Source organism: Scatophagus argus, chromosome 12 (genome assembly GCF_020382885.2).
Source record: "Scatophagus argus isolate fScaArg1 chromosome 12, fScaArg1.pri, whole genome shotgun sequence".
NCBI classification, from domain to species: domain Eukaryota; kingdom Metazoa; phylum Chordata; class Actinopteri; family Scatophagidae; genus Scatophagus; species Scatophagus argus.
This window is the reverse complement of record NC_058504.1, coordinates 14403898-14420565: the sequence shown is the minus strand read 5'-3', so window position 1 is coordinate 14420565 and position 16668 is coordinate 14403898.

Genomic DNA, 16668 nt, shown 5'->3' with positions numbered 1-16668 from the left:
CAATACTGATAATACTTTCCATACCTATTATACTTTGACAGTACTGATAATAATATTCCCTTCTGTCTTTCAACTCTACTCTTGGAAAAAAAATTAGTTCCCATCTGGTTTCCATGATAGGGGCAGAAGATTCACACCTCAGCTTAAAAATGTGACAGGCATAGCCACCTGTTCCCAATAACCAGAGCATGAGTTGAAACCAGATCCAGGCCAGCAGAAGCCGAGTTAATATTTTTGTTTCCCCAACAGTAGACATCTGGAGCTGCAGCTGAATGCTTCTTATTTTGGATAAGAAATGCACGTATCAGTCCAAGTCTCCAAAGATTGTCACTTAAAATGGGAAGTCAACTTAAAGTGTCCTTTGGGAATTTGCTGGGACAGGCAGTGAAGGATAATAATGGCAATATTTCTGAAAGCTATTCAGAAAAACTGACCAGTTACCAAATTAACTGTCTTTTCCAGTGTCTTTTGCATTATCCAAAAACTTTCATGAACTTGTTATTATTTTTATTCTTGCAAACATACTTATCATATTCCAGCAGTTGCATAGTCGATTCTTCCTGACAGTCCATGGCAGTATAGCTTGGTACTGATTATTGCATTACTAAATAGCTGTGGAAGAAGCCTTAGCTTTTCAGCTGAAACGAAGAAGAGATGAATAGAAACCATTTCTCTTCTCTTCCCATAATTCAAGCTGCAGATCTTAGCGGTTTGCTAATATTTTATGAATGCAGATCTGCTTGTGCTGCTTTGCAAATGCCTTCTGCCGCAAATGGAAATACCTGCAGAGCCTGTGGGTATTATGTACACGGCCATGACTAGCTGTCATTTAATATTCTATATAATGCGTGAATTACCTTCTCAGCTCCCTTATCCTATGTAACAAAATTTGTGTGTGAACAGCATCCAGACAGTTTTCTTCCACTCCTGGCTCCTCACCCATCTTCTGGGTTTCGTCAGCTGTGGAGTAAAGGGCTATGGGAAACTTTAAGACTACTTTTAATTAGAAGATTATTTTCTTGTTATTAAAAAAATGAATTGTTATCATAATAAGTCGTGTCAGGTTTCTTTCAGTGAACTGATGAATAAACCATACTTCCATTAGCAGCTCTAAACCACAGCAAGAAGAATCTTAGATATACTTTTCTGTCTCGCTTTTATTTTCTTTTTTTCTTTTCACAGCATTTTACTATTTCTTTTATTATTATAACACCAACCATGTATGTCTATTGGTTTGTCATGTTATTGCTGGCTGTTGCTTATTATCATTATGTGTTGATTACACTGTTATATGAACCTCCTCTGTAAATGCCTGTCTTATGATTGGCAATAAACTGAAACATTGAAATCTACAGCAACAGTATTGTTGATACAAAGACTGTTATCTGTCTGATCGGATCAGTTAATTTGTTTTTGTCTAATGTGAATTGGAGTAGTTTAAACTATTCGAAAATTGCTCTTGCGCTTGTGGATCTTGGACCAGAACAGCATGATAGCTTAAGGAAAACAAGATCCTGGTGGTTACGTCACAGCTTCAGGATGGCTCAGCAGCAGGCATTAGCCAGTAAAGAGCAATGAAAAGAGAAGAGAGTGGATTTCATCAATGCTACTCAGCTGCCAGTGTGCCAGATGAGACCAAACTCTTCTGGCTTCACAAAAGAGCAGTCTTTCTCTTGCTTGTAAAGAGCCTGAGGCATGATTGAGCCTATCTGGGTGAAGATACAATAAAACACAATTTTTTCTTTCATTCCTTTTTTTTAGCTCAGCTTCTCTCTGGCTTTCCCTTTATCTGCCCCCACCACTCTCTCCCTCCCTGTCTCTTTCTATTGACATTACTAACCATCCAGGATATGTTATCATACCCACCCACACAGTCAGAATGACTACCCATACAGTTATATGCACCATGCAATGAAGTGTGGTCAATGACCTCTGCTTCATGAAAGCAATGATAGCTGTACATAAATAATGGGGTATTTACTGTCTAACGCTGATATGGTACCTGTCCTGCTGGAAATGAACAGCTGGCAAAGTGATTTCCTCTCACAGTGGGGAAAAATGCAAGTCCAGCACTTTCTGAAGCACCATTTGACAAAAGGGAATCGGAAGCAGTACATGAAGCACTGCATCACTTAAATTTGATAAAGCTCTGGTATAGCTCCTGGCTGACCCCATCAGAAATGCTCATGGCTGCAAAATTGGTGTGTTGGTGTAGGTTGTTTGACAAAGACAAAAACAGGAATGGGGCAGGGGTCTGTGTGCGAGAGCTGTACTGTAGTAGGACTGTAGGAAGGTGTGTTCATCAAAGAGGATTCTTGGCTGATGATGCTTGAGGCTGGAAATGGCCTGGCAGGAGCCCAGGCTCTACAGAGTGCTGCTGAGTGGACAGTTTATCAGTGCGGTGAGCCCCAACCATTAGATGATTGCCTCAGAGGTTTGGTGAGGAGAGTGAGACTTGTTTTGTCTTTAAAGTTTCCCCTGCAGGACCATAATGATGAGGTCTTTGATCCACCAAGGTCTACCACAATACACTTGGAACTTCATAAAACTGTCCTCCGTGTGTTTTCTGAGAAATGCAGGAGAAATACCGATGATTGTGATGCTGTGGTCTTGAATGAGAGAAGCCTCCAGGTGATTTTTGGGTTTATGGCATGTAAATGAAAGTGTGGCATTATTTCTCTATCAGAGAATCAGAGAAAAGCATTTTCTGACTGAAAGAGTGTCATTTCAGTGACAGGTTGTTAGCTCTGCAAGGATGCAGTGATTGGCTCTATCAAGTAGCACATTAATAGCAACCTCAGGCTTTCCATCTTCAAAAGAAAATGTACATCATGGTAATTTGGCTCCACCGATGAACCTCTGAGCTGCATATCATCATTCCATCTGAATGCGATCTCATTCAACCTGGAAGTAAGCAGCGACTTGTGGGAAATACTTTGCCTGTTTTCAAAGGAATGTGTGTGTATATACTTGTGTGTATTTGTGTGTGCATCTTTGTGTCTTTATAACTTAAAACTGATTGTCACTTTGACACAGATTGTAATTAAAGAATGTAAATGTGAGGCTGTCAGTGTGAGTGTGCAGTGGCCTTTGGGGAACAAATAGAGCTGACAAATTAATATTGACATGAGAATAACAACAGATCAGATGAATTATAGCGTTTCAGCATTCTTTGTTCATTTTCCTTTAACACTAAACCTTTAGCAAATGTGAAATGAATGTTAGGACAAATACAACTTTATATCTTTACTCTGACTAACAGTTATTTTTTGTTCTAAAGTTTATATCTGATATCAGCCTGTGTCTCAGTCCATCAAGGAAATTAAAAAGGGAAAACAGGAAAAGGAGATCATTGTAAATCAGTGGTTGAGTTATATGCACATCTCTGTATGTTAATCAGTGTTGTCTAGCAAACTAAATGTAAAGTTGGCGTTGGGCCTTCAGAGTTAAATGAATTACTGTCAGCCGCTTATTCAAATCACGCACTTACAGTACTTCAAGGAAATATTTATGCTGTTCTGTCTGTATGCTGAGACAAAGTAATATGAAAAAACTTATGGTTGAGGAAGGAAGAGAAAGTCAGAGAGTATATCCCCGAGTCTCTTCAATTGCATCCATGTCTTTGCATCTTTCCTTGCATCTTTCCTTGCCCCTTATTTCTTTCCCACCAAGGATGCCTAGAGGACATAAGGAAACTATGTGACAAAGGAGGAAACGAGAAACTGTGCTTTAAGATGATGACGAATACAGCTGGATTACAACTGGATCAGATGTCAGTTGGCTTTGACAGCTTTAAGCACTTTTGATGCAGTTTGTGTCTGCACATGTACTAACAGAGGCACACAGTCATCCCTCAAGAACAGCTTCTCTCTGTAGTCTGTTATGTGTTTAATAAATACACTATATAGACCAAAGTATTGGGCCACCTGATCATAAAACTGATAGGAACTTGAATGGTTTTACATTCTAAATGCAGACAGCTGCAGCTATAATAGCTTCCACTGATCCACAAGAGTTCGGAATGTTGAAGTGCTAGAAGCAACGGCAACCGGCTATCTTTAAATTGTTGAAGACATTTCACCTCTCATCCGAAAGGCTTCTTCGGTTCTAAGACTGATGGGGAGTTCCAGGTATTCCATCTGGACATAGATGGCCTCTTTCACACCTCAAACCGTTGTCCTGAATGTGCACATTTGAGTCCTAAAAGGTGTGTCGCTTATCCTAGAACATCTATAATTGAACAGAGGTGGTGGCTTACGACAACAACTTTCAGCAGCCTATAGTACAGCCTTTAGATCCCTTCAAAGACAGTTTAACCCCCATTCGCACCATCCCTTATGTGACCCTAATGACTCACATGATGGCACAAAGTGTCAATGACCCTCAAGACCATCCCCAAGGTGATGACTCCACTAGAGGTTAAATCCCTTGAACTCCCCATCAATCTTAGAACCTTGACCCGGATGACTGAGAACCCACATGTGTCTGCAGGAATTTTTGCTCATTCATGCAGTAGAGCATTTGTGAGGTCAGACATGGACGTTGGACCAAAAGGCCTGGCCCAAAATCTCAGTTCCAGTTCATCCCAAAGGTGTTGGATGGGGTTGAGGTCAGGGCTCTGTGTGGGCCAGTCAAGTTCTTCCACACCAAACTCATCCAACCATGTCTTTATGGACTTTGCTTTGTGCACTGGGGCACAGTTTTCCCCCAACTGTTGCCACAAAGTTGGAAGCATAGCATTGCCCAAATGTCTTGGTATGCTGAAGCATCAAGACTTCCCTTCACTGGGAGTAAGGGCACCCACCCAACAGCCCCATCCCAATATTTTTGTCTATATAGTGTGCCTGCTGATGAACAAGCTGCATTCTGTATTTATATTGTGTATTGTGACCTGCTCTGTGGAACCGAAACCATTTCTAGTGGCAGAATGTGTTTATTATTCATTCATTATTTGCATCCATATTCACTGATATTCTGATTGTGTATTCATTATGGTGTGAAAGGTGTTTCTTGCTGACTGACTCTCCTGCTCTCCTGCTTTATATTCTGTTTATTGCCTTCTATTCAGTGTACAATTTATTTTGTTTATGTTTTAATGATTGTTAAGCACTTTGGAAATCTCCTTTTTGAAAGGTGCTAAGTAAAGTTTATTATTTAGTTTATTATTATGTAATTGCATTGATGATAAAAGTTACTGGAGGAAATAATAGATCATGAAAAGAAAAAAATCTTTCTAAAAAATGACAAAAGTTGTTTGTGGTCCTTTTGTCGTTCAGATGCACAATTAATAAAAATGTTGGACTTGATGGTGAATCAGAAAACAAAAAAATAAAACTTGGCAGCTTCAATTTAATCTGTTTTCATCCCAGTATGAAATTCCAGGGATGTTTTGATGTATCACATCACTCCGAATACCTGCACAAGACACGTTGTGGACATGGAAAATTTCTTGATCCCCAGATGCTGAATCCTGCTGTCTTTGGTGATCCCCTGATTTCCCTCTAGCACCACCATGAGGTTGACATTTTTGGCTTGAAGTGAAATGCTATTGTATGGACTGCCATGAATTTAAACATAATACATATATTTATGTTCCTCTCAGGATGGATATATTTGTTATAACTTTGTGTCCCCTTAATTTAGATCAGCTAAAATTTTTATTAAATTCGTTTAAATTTGTTAAATTCTTTGGTTTCTTGGTTTAGTTTATGACCAAATACTGACAAAACTAACTACTGTTTATTGTATTTGAAAAATACCAGGACTGTAGTTTGCCTGTAGGTTTTTATCTGACATTCCATTTTTGGTCGACATTTGAGGATATTTGTGTGAGTGTACTAGATGTACTTTTGGATAAGACAGCCAAAATTTCCAGAGTAATCTGTCTCTAATGCGTGCCATGAATCTTTTTAGAATTTGGCTGATGACTTGGTTGGATTTGTAGACAGTTTTGCTGTCATACTTTCCAGTAACTTAATTTTCTTATCTGTTATACTGTTTCAAGTGACTGATGATGGATATTATTTCCAAACTGAACTTCCTTCATTAGATATTTTATCCAGTAGTAGGAGACAACATTCACCCCTAAAGTGTTTATACTCACAAAATGCACAAAACAGGTAACAGAACTTGAACTGTCAGTATAGACGATTTGTACAAAACACATTATTGGCTGTGATGTGTTGCTTGTTTAGCACAGTAAAGTGAGCAGCAGACCCATTTTCATTCATTGATCCAAAAGAACACAGAGCCAAGATAGGTCACATAACCTCAGCTCTGAAGCCTTAATGAAAACCTATCGAGTTTGGCTGAAGTGATGGTGGGTCTGCTTACGTCAATGTCTTTGTTTCTCAGAATATCCTGACAAAACTTGCAAATACGTCCCTGTGCCTTAGGTGTTTTCTGAGGCCAAACAAAAATAACAAGCAAATGTAACAAGTGCTCCCCGGGAAGCAGACAGAAAGGTTAAGACAGATGAGCAATGACCTGCTGAAGCCCTCTATTCAAATTGATTTTCTTCATTCAAGAAAAGGAACATGTTGTCCTCCTCTATATCCAGGTGCACTGCGCTCATCCCACACTCATTTTTCTTTTCTCATGAGATTTTGTTTATTTTGAGCTGCTAAAATCCATCAAAGGCTTCTTGATCTTTGGAAAATGTCTCACATATTTAAGGAATGTACACATTATAATTAAAAGCAAAAACAAGACACTCTGGAATCTACATTTTCTATGGGAAGAGGCTCTGTTTCTCATAGTAATTGTCTGTTTGCTTACCCTCTGCATCTGACATTGGAAAGGGTCTTTGAAAGCAGCAAGAGGTTTCTGGTGATATGACCACAGCCCCAGATTCACAGTGGTCACTTCAGACCCCCTGTAGACAAAGAAAAAACTGCTGCCTGCTGCCTTCACTGTATTAAAATAATATCTAGAACACAGCTGTAGTTTAGCTGGTATGTGCTCAAGTTGAAGGTCGTCGGCCTTGCGGCAGTTTTCCATCACATCCCAAAAAGTAACAATATGCAGTATGGCTTTGATCTCAACAGCAAGCTGTGAAATAGTGCCTGTCAAGCATAAAATCATGCGAACTATGAAGAAATTATTCTGGTATTTTTCAATTTCATATTCTAATTGTTGTGGTACACTATATAGACAAAAGTATTAGGACATCTGACCATTACACCAACATGGACTTTACATTAAAGGCCCCCGTTTGCAACTGCAGACAACCAGCGTCATCTCCATGCCATTGCCTTTACCAAAGTTTTTGTTTCTTAGTTTAGTGTAGGTTTTTTCCTCTGTGAAGACTGATTTTCAGTTTGTAATTGTAAATAAAGACTTCATTTTGAAACTTTGAGAGTCGTGCGTTTCGGTTCTGGTCCATAGTTCAGTCGTGACATTTTGTGCCCCTCCAAAATTCATTAGATTATAATAAACATTAAATGTTATATAAACATGCATTGATATTTTAAATGATTAATTTACAAACAAATTCACAAGTTATATAGCAAAATCACCATGCCAGCATCAGATTGCATAGGCTTAGCTAAAATCTCGATTTAAAGTTGCTGCTGGATGGATGGCCAGATAGATAAGATTCCCTCATATCTATCCATCTATTTATCAATTTATCAATCAAATTGAGATGTATTTATAGATAGATATGTGGATGTTTATCTATAATAGATAGATTCAGAGTTACCACCAGTAGTACATAGATGGAGCTATACTGAATTAACTGTGTTCAAACAGACTTTCCTAGCAAGTGTTTAAACTAACCACCTGTCTGTTAAAATTAACTCACTACTGGGGAAAGTTAGAACAATATCACAGTTAACGTGATCCACATTGCTGACCAAGCTAGCACTAGTTTTAGGTGCTAAGTGCCCTGTCTGGCTGTTAACCTTTCTCCTCACCTGATTCACCCTCTCATCCAAATATGGTCACTTCTGTTTCCAAAAAAGCTTCACTCAAGGCATCAAAACGGTAGCCTACAAACCAATGACAGACATCAAAGTGGCTACATCTTCCTTTTTATACATATGAGCTGAAAACAATGCTGTAAAAGCAGTGAGAAAAACAAAGTACAGCTGTATCAGATGTCGCCATTTGTTTGCCTTTTGGGGGCATTATTCAGAAAGTGGCAAAGAGGCTGCACTGTGTTGTGATGCTCCATAACTGCCAGCTGGAAGACTTCATCACATCAAGTCTGATAAGAGAGATGCTTTCCTAACTGGAAAGAGTTATCATTCCCAAAGGTAGATGGTATATTTATAGGGTCATATGTTTTATTATAAATCTCAGCTCCGACTATCCTTCACAGTGCGTGGACATGAAGGGCATCCTCACAGCAGCATTGATAACTGGCAGCAGATAATGAAGATCTGCTGCCCTGTGTAATCATGAGCTGTGATGTTAGATGAATGACTGGCAGTTCCAACAAACTGTGGAACGTATCGCTCCTGTGTTCCAGTTTAACAAGTTAACATAATATGCAAAGAAATGCGCACATACAACATGAACAGCAAAAAAAAAAGTTAAGATAAAGTATTGTGATAATCTCACAATCTTTTTGGAGGACTTGCCAAAGGGGAAAAAGTACACGATTCAAAATAAACCTTGCATGGAAGTTTGTAAATAAGTCCCAAAATAAGGCTTAACAGATAGCTCTCTTGACATTGACCATGGCCAAACCTCTGTGAGATATTTTCATCCTGAGAATTGTTGTGGACCATGAGATCCCCGGGCAGCAAGAAGAAACAGGGACTTAGAGTATTTCCGTAGATGATTGAAGAATGGGTTAGATGGATTATCAGTGTTTGCTGAATTCCACACCGTGAGAGATGCAGCAAAGTTCCATTTTTAATTCCCAAATTCAGAAGTAGCTAAGACATATCTGCAAGGATAGAGTGAGTACCTTGCAGAAAGATGGTACAGATGTACGTTCTGTGAGTAAAAGTATTATCTCAGTAGAAGCTGTCTGAAGTTTAAGTAGTAATTCAAGTTGTTAAAACACTTGTTCTATAAACAGTGCAGTTGATTACTCTTGAAATGACAAACATTGATCTGGAGCTCATTTCTGAGGCTGTTCTAAATAGTTTTCTAATAAATAGTAAATGATAAATGACAATCTGATCACTCTGATCTGCCCATATCAATAGTGATCTCCTTCCCAAAGACCACCATGGGACCTTTATGTTTGTAAATTTAAGAACACTACTATTGGCTTCTGTAAATGGAAATCAGTATCAGCAATAAGCTTCTCCCTCGCTACCTCTTTTTACAGGTAACACGTACGTATGTGGAGTACAAATAGCACTTTGTCTTCTGTTTCATGGCAACTTTATACAGTCGTACCTCTTCACACAAGATTTACATTCATTTTCAAGACACTGATTTAATCAGAAGGTTCCTTTTTCAGTGCTTACAAACTTATTGGAAATATAGATTACTGATTACAAATTACAGTCTGGTACACCTTTGAAAGCTAATAATAATAATAATCTCAGCTATTGATGCAGAAAAAATAATTAATGCCATTTGCTTGACTGCCCTCAGACATTTTTCATTTTCTTTTGTCACTCCCTTTTCATTGTAATGTTCTCTCTTTGTAACTCATACCACACTTTCTTCTCTTTCCTGTTCTCTTCTCCCACCATTTGGCAGATGTGTGCTTATGAAGCTATTTTCTTAATTAGAGTGAAAAAGTGCCATTCAATTTGAGCTCAGGTAATGGATCAATGCCCTGGGTGATAGCGATGAAAAACTGCTAATTTCAAGGAAGACTGGTTTTTGGAGAGCCGGCAGTGTGGGGTTGGATAAATGGAAATTAATTTTCATTATCAGTGCTTTAGTGATGATTTTTTGAAAGAAAAAGGCTTAATCTCATATTTCTTCCTTTAAGCTTTGTTGAAAGCCACAGCATACTATATGATAGTACAATAACAACAATTGGTGAGACTGTCTATGATGAATGTCACATTAAATAAAAATTACCTTCTTTCAATTTGGTCCACCACGCAAGGGCAAACATATTTAGTTCACTAAAGAACTAGACAATCAGTGGATGCAAGGTAGCTCAATGAGACATGAGGATCAGGGTTGAAACACCCATGCGACAGGCAAGACTCTGAATCCCTGCCAGTACTGAGGCTGGTGTTGTGAAACTGGTCCTGTGACCCACAAACTCATTTTGGATGCCAGACAAAGAAAGCAGAATAAACTTGAATAGATAACTCTAAGTATGCTTAATTTCTGCATCTTTTCACTCGGTTGCAACTTTGCTGGTCATCAACATCTAGTTCAAGCCATTCCAGTACATGGTTACCTGCTCTGATGGCCTGTCTGTTGCCAAACTAATTTACAAAACAGACAGCTTTGCTTTTACCATTTTGATTCCACAATTTGTCTTACTGACCTTTTATAAGTAGTGGTACATTCCCCAGCATACCCTGAATTTGGTTACAGTATATCAGAGGACAATAGGCCTTTTTCATGGAAGTTAATAGGACATGTCACAGTAAGAATAGGGCAGGTGTTCATAATACAAATACTGATGGCTGAATTCTGTTTAGCTACTTCAGTTTCCCGGGCCTCGCATTGTGCGTGTTGGCTCACAGCCATTTTCACAATCACACCTGAACACTTGAATAGACAAAGCCATCGCAGTAGTCACACTCAGTGCTTCAAAAGTCAAAATATCTGCTGTGAAAAAGACCTTCACTAACACCATCTTCATTTGAATGGATTCATTTGAATCTTTGTATAGACAGCAGAAAACACCTGCTGTCACAGACGCAAGCTGACTATCATTTTCAAACCATAAATGGCTCAAACACTCACAGATACAGACATGTGACAAATTGAAGGAAAACCTGCAAAAAAAAAAAAAAAAAGTTCGGATAAACCTAATGGTACCATCACCATCAATACATTAAAGAGAGAGACAGAGAGAGAATGAACACCATTCTTCTATCTCGTAGAAGGAGATCAGGAGTCTGAGTCTGAGTAGTCTGTAACAAGCAGCACTGAAGCGGTTCTGGCAGCTTGTAGTGGACCAACTTTATCATCATTGTTGTTTTTATTATAATTTGCCACTCAGCTGTGCTGTGTATAATCACATGCAGATTAAGCCCCTCGATGACTTCCAGATTAGTGCTTATTTTGAATAAATCCTAATGCCTTTCAAACTTATTTAAAACATAAACACTTCGAGTTTCTCAAATTTATGGTCAAAATCATTCAGATTTGGGCTAGACTTAATTACTACCCTCAAAGTCTACCAGAGTCTCCTATTCCCAACCAAAGTGTAATAATTGATATAATTTTAGTGTCAGTGTGACCCGACAGTAATTGCTTCCAGACCACAGCCACTGTGGCTGATTGAACTCAACAGATCCACAGCAGCTGCTGCACTGTGGCTTGTTGTTTGGGTTTTTCCCTCCTCTCCATGTCTTAGAGAAGTCTGATAACTGTAACTGTTACTTGATTGTAATCTCAGCCATGTCCTTACATCCTGATCATAAAAGGAGGCTCTTATCTTACCACCCCCAACTTTCAACAGTTTTAAGACATTATCATAAACATTATCCCGTAGGTTTTGAGTTCTGTTATCCAGTGCTGTCCACACGAAGGATTAAACTTTACAGATCCACTTTAAAACACACTTTAAACCTTGCTGGCTGCTACTGATAAAAACCACAACCTCAGGGGATATATTAGCTTGGTTTCCCTTAGGAAAAAGAGATTCTTGAAGAGCATCCGGCCCCAAAATACGGAAATTCTTAAGCTTGTTAAGCATCTGTGTTCATGTTAGGAAAACAGATATTTTAACAACTTGACGGGGCTGTGTTCCATGTGCAGAAATGCACCCCTGTGCCTGCAGAGAACAAACACCATCTTCAAAGCTCTTGTCTACATGCACAGCTTCACATTATGGAGGAATAATATATTGAGCTAAAAAAGATGCTCTTTGACTTTGACTAATCTCTCGAGAATCAATCTGTTCATGTAATAATGTTGATCTGGAGTGTGAAGATTACACTCTGCCCCTGTGGATAACAGTGTGACCTCTGGTGCTCTCTGCTTCACTACAGTGTTTTCTCAGCATGATGTTGGAGGAGACAAGCTCTCTACTGCATGTGTCTGTTCAACCCTAAACCCATAACCAAGTCACTTGAGCAGGGGAGGCTTTACACCCTAAAGCCTGATTTCACCAGCAGATAGTGCATGTACACTGATATTACATTGTTTTGGAAATATGTTCACATGTACAGCAGTGGACTATGGTTCTGGGGCATCTGACCACTTGCCCCGAGGGTAATCTAAACATGCACATGGACTGTCTGGTATGCACAAGGCCTTATAAACAGCTTCTGTTCTCATTTGTGGCTTCCTGACTCTTTGTGTCTTCCTCACAAGTCCCAAAAAGAGGCTGCAGTGACCAACTTCCCATGTGAAAACGATCTGGGCTTGCCAAAAAGGCCATGGCTTTACTCCACAGTGATACCCTCATCACCCATTTGCTGCCTCAAAGGGATGGCTGCACTGATAGCACATAAAGTACCGTCAATAAAAGCTTATAAGCTGTAATTAATAGCTTTCTTAATAAATAATTTAAATATGTTGTCTATGCTATTTATAATGGAATATCAAATGGAATAAGGGAATGATTTTTGGATTGCCAGATACTGAAAAATCTCTTTGTCTGGTTTATGTCTTTCTGCATTACAGTTTATTTGTTTGAGCTGATTGATTTACACTGCGGTGTGCGAGCGTTATTTGCAGTCTTTTAGTGTGTTTGATGAGCTTGGAGGATAGTATCATTATGCAAGCTCTTGGAAAACAAACAAACAAAAATGTGAGGCATTTTTTAAAACGTGTTCATCTGCTCTAAGCTGCAAATGTTAACATCAACATTAGCTAGCTTAGTACATTAGGAGCAGGGTGTTAGCTTACTTCCAAGGAAGGTTATCATTATCCAAGAAGGAAATGTTAATTTGTTTGTTTACAGTTTACTTAAAACAAACAAACAAACCGTCTCATCCTGCATTTTTCTCTTGTGCCTTGTTTTTATGTCTTCTACATGAGTTATAAACTGGGAAGGATACTGATATTTTTTCAGATTCTTGTTTTAAAATGAGTGAGCTGAAAACATTAAAACTCAGCTGGATACAAAACGTTAAACCACCTCATGGAGCTAACTTAAATAACTAGCTTAATACAGTCAATAAAAAATGTTAATGAGCTGTCAAATGATGAGGTAAACCTTGGCAGTCCCTTTTAGTAATGTAAGAGCTTAAACTATTTATTGTATTGCATCTATTAATGTTTGGGTGCTTGCCTAGACTCACCAGGAAGTGACGGTATAAAGTGAGAAGCTAGGGTACTCATGTGGGCAAATTTCAAAATTGTTCATGCTGAGTACCTGCCCACCTCAGGCATTGGTTCAAAGTGAACTAGGGCATGAGTTGACCATCACTGACTCAAAATTGGAATTACCCTTTAAGCATTGCTTGTGTGAAAGCAGGACAAAGTACAGCAGGAGGCTATTTTGTTCTCTTGCCTGTACTCTCCTCATTTAGTCCAACAATGTAAGGTCACAAGGGGCTCCGGATGTACATAAGGAGTTATTAATGTTGGCCATAAAACCACACAACATGCGGGCCTGTGTAAACAGCCTATCTAAAGAGAACTCAACACTGACCCTTCACTTCCATGTTGCAGCAGTCAGAGAGGAAAGCTGAATTGTTTTGGAGGACTATAAAATACCCTCTGCCATTTATCACGCGTTTCTTCCACTTTCTGTACACAGGATAACCATGTTGAACTAATGAGGAGGAGAGTAAAGTGTTTTGTAGTGCTCAACAGAGACCCAGAGAAATTGCCTGTCATGGTTCAGAAAAAGACCACAGGAAATGTGAAACATGATTTAAAGATAATTGCTTAATCTGGGTGGTTTTGCTGTTTAATGTGACTGGTATTACAATACCACTTAAATAACTCCTCTAAATCGTTATTTATATATATTTTTAAAAATATTTTTTCTCACAGTTTATTACTTAGAGAAGACAACAAGGGCCTCCATAAAGTTGAGCTGGAATCCATATTAGACCCCATTCTCCCATAAAGCTAAGAGTCTCACATAGTTACGTTTGTTTTGACAGCTTTTTGTTATACTACATGAATTCGAACTCTGACTTCTTGAGAGTCTTAAAGGACTCTCAAGAACATCACTGTTGCATAAATCTTTGGTAGACGGGCTTCCATCTCATCATGATGGGAAAATATAATCTAAAACACTGTGATGGCATCTTAATGACACTATGAGTTTTAAAACACTGCAGGAACAGGATGTAAAACTGGTTTCACTTTGGATATAACATTTTCATTGTAACATAATCTTACTGAAGTATATCAAGAAACCACATGATGCAGACACTCAAACCAAATGCAGTATAACTTAATTCACAAACCTTAGGGCAGGTGTTCATAATACAAATACTGATGGCTGAATTCTGTTTAGCTACTGTCTGTAATGTTGTTTACTGTAATGTTTTACCTGCAACATGAGAGGTCTTGAATTTTCTGCTGAGTCAGCAGACACCACCCTTGGCCAAGGGCTCAGGCTGTAATCTGGTTCTTAGGTGCCAAAAAAGCACTGACCACTACTACCTAATGCTTACACAAGAGAGCAGAGAATCAATCCCTGGTAGGTGTAAAATGTGCTTGGCTATGATTCTGCTTTGCTTTTGTACTGGCTAAAAGGGAGTTTCATTTGTTTTGGAATAAGATGCCAGCCTGCCTGTTTTTAATCTCTATCAAAACTGTCCAGTGACAAATACAGCAGTCTACATTAGCAGAAACAAATGTGGCAAATTTGTAACTTAGCGCTCTCTCTCTGTATATATCTCTCTATATCTATCTATCTATCTATCTATCTATCTATCTATCTATCTATCTATCTATCTATCTATCTATCTATCTATACATATATCTATCTATCTATCTATCTATACATATATATATTCAATGTTGTTATGTGACTGTTGTAAATTAACTTTTTTCTTTTCATTTTGTTGTCATTATACCTCTAATCAGAAAGTCTGAGCCTCTGTAGTGTACTCTGAAAAACAGAATGTGGTCTATTTATTTCTCCATTTGCTTGTCTGTGATGTTTTTATAGAATGGCAAATTGAGTAGCTGGAGTGGCTTCTTTTTCATGTTTTCGGCTTTTAATCCTGGAAACAACCCATTAGAATCCAGTCAGAAACATAATTTTGCTCATCGTTCGTGCTCTTTTATAGTGGATGTCATGTTGCACTACAAGGAGGAGATGATGGCTGTATGTGCTTGCAGGGTGCACATGTAACATATGCTCCCCCCCAAGAGAGGTTTATATTTAGAGTTTGTATCCCCAAATATACAGAGAAAGAATGTGCCTCTAGATTTTGGCAAACAGTGAAGTGAATTTTTTCCACAGCTGTCTTAATCAATTTGTCTCCACTATGTTGTACGACTGCCATAATCCATAGCAATCGTTTAGCATAAACAGAAAACACTGGCATGGTAGATAGAGTTCATAATTTTGTTAACAATAGATGTTTTTCCAGTAATATGAAAATGTAAATACGTTATTCATGTAATGAACAAAATCGGTGCATTGGAGATACAGGTATAAAAAACAGTGGATTTCATCCATAGCACCTCTAAGACTCATCCAAACTCCATTTGTTCAAAAAGGCTGTCTGCCGTGATTTAAAGCACTGGAAAAAGCCATTAAGTGAACCCTGAATGTGGGATAGTTGTGTGAAACCTCTTCGTGGTCAAAGGCAAATTTTCAGGCATAGGAGCAATACGTATTTTATGATTGCTGAATCCAGTTTTAAATACCATGCATTAACAATAAGTATGTATACAGTTCTATTATAATAGATAAAAATGACAGTTAAATATACTTTTAATATTTCATAGAATATGATCAGAAAAGCATGAGTTTCATGAAGGAAAAAACATAAATCTATACTAAAACTATAATCCCTGATGTAAAGTAAATTCAAATGTAATTGATCTGATAAATCCCTCTGCATTTTTTTATGTTGTGTATAGTAAAGAAATTGCCTGATGCATCAAATATGACATACCCCCCAAAAATGCATAAAAATTTTATTTTAAAGTATTCTATTTTGCAAAAAAGACCATCACAAACACCCAATCAATAGATGAAAAAGATTAAAGCATTAACTCAGTGGGCAGTGAGACAGAAAGATGATTGCTAAGAACAGTGGGTCATCCAAGCTCACCAGAGGTTGAGTTTAATTTGGCGTGGAGGCAGTACAACTTGTCAAAGTTTCAGACCATCTATAATAGGCCATGTAAACTAGCTACAGTGTTGACAAATGATTAAAGGGAAATTCCACAACTATTTCTATATAAAATGACAAGCTGCTGGTTGAGAGTTCATTTTTCTTATATCCATGGTGGTCCAACATAATCCTAACAGTGACAGTAAAACTAATATACAAGCTACAGTACATAAAAATATTCAAAGCAGCACAAAATTATGGACAAATGATGTTCTGTTGTCAACGCCATTCTCATTCACTCTCTGCTCTTTCAAAAGTTATTCAGTACGCAAATGCAATTAACAAGCCAAGAGATAATGTGTGT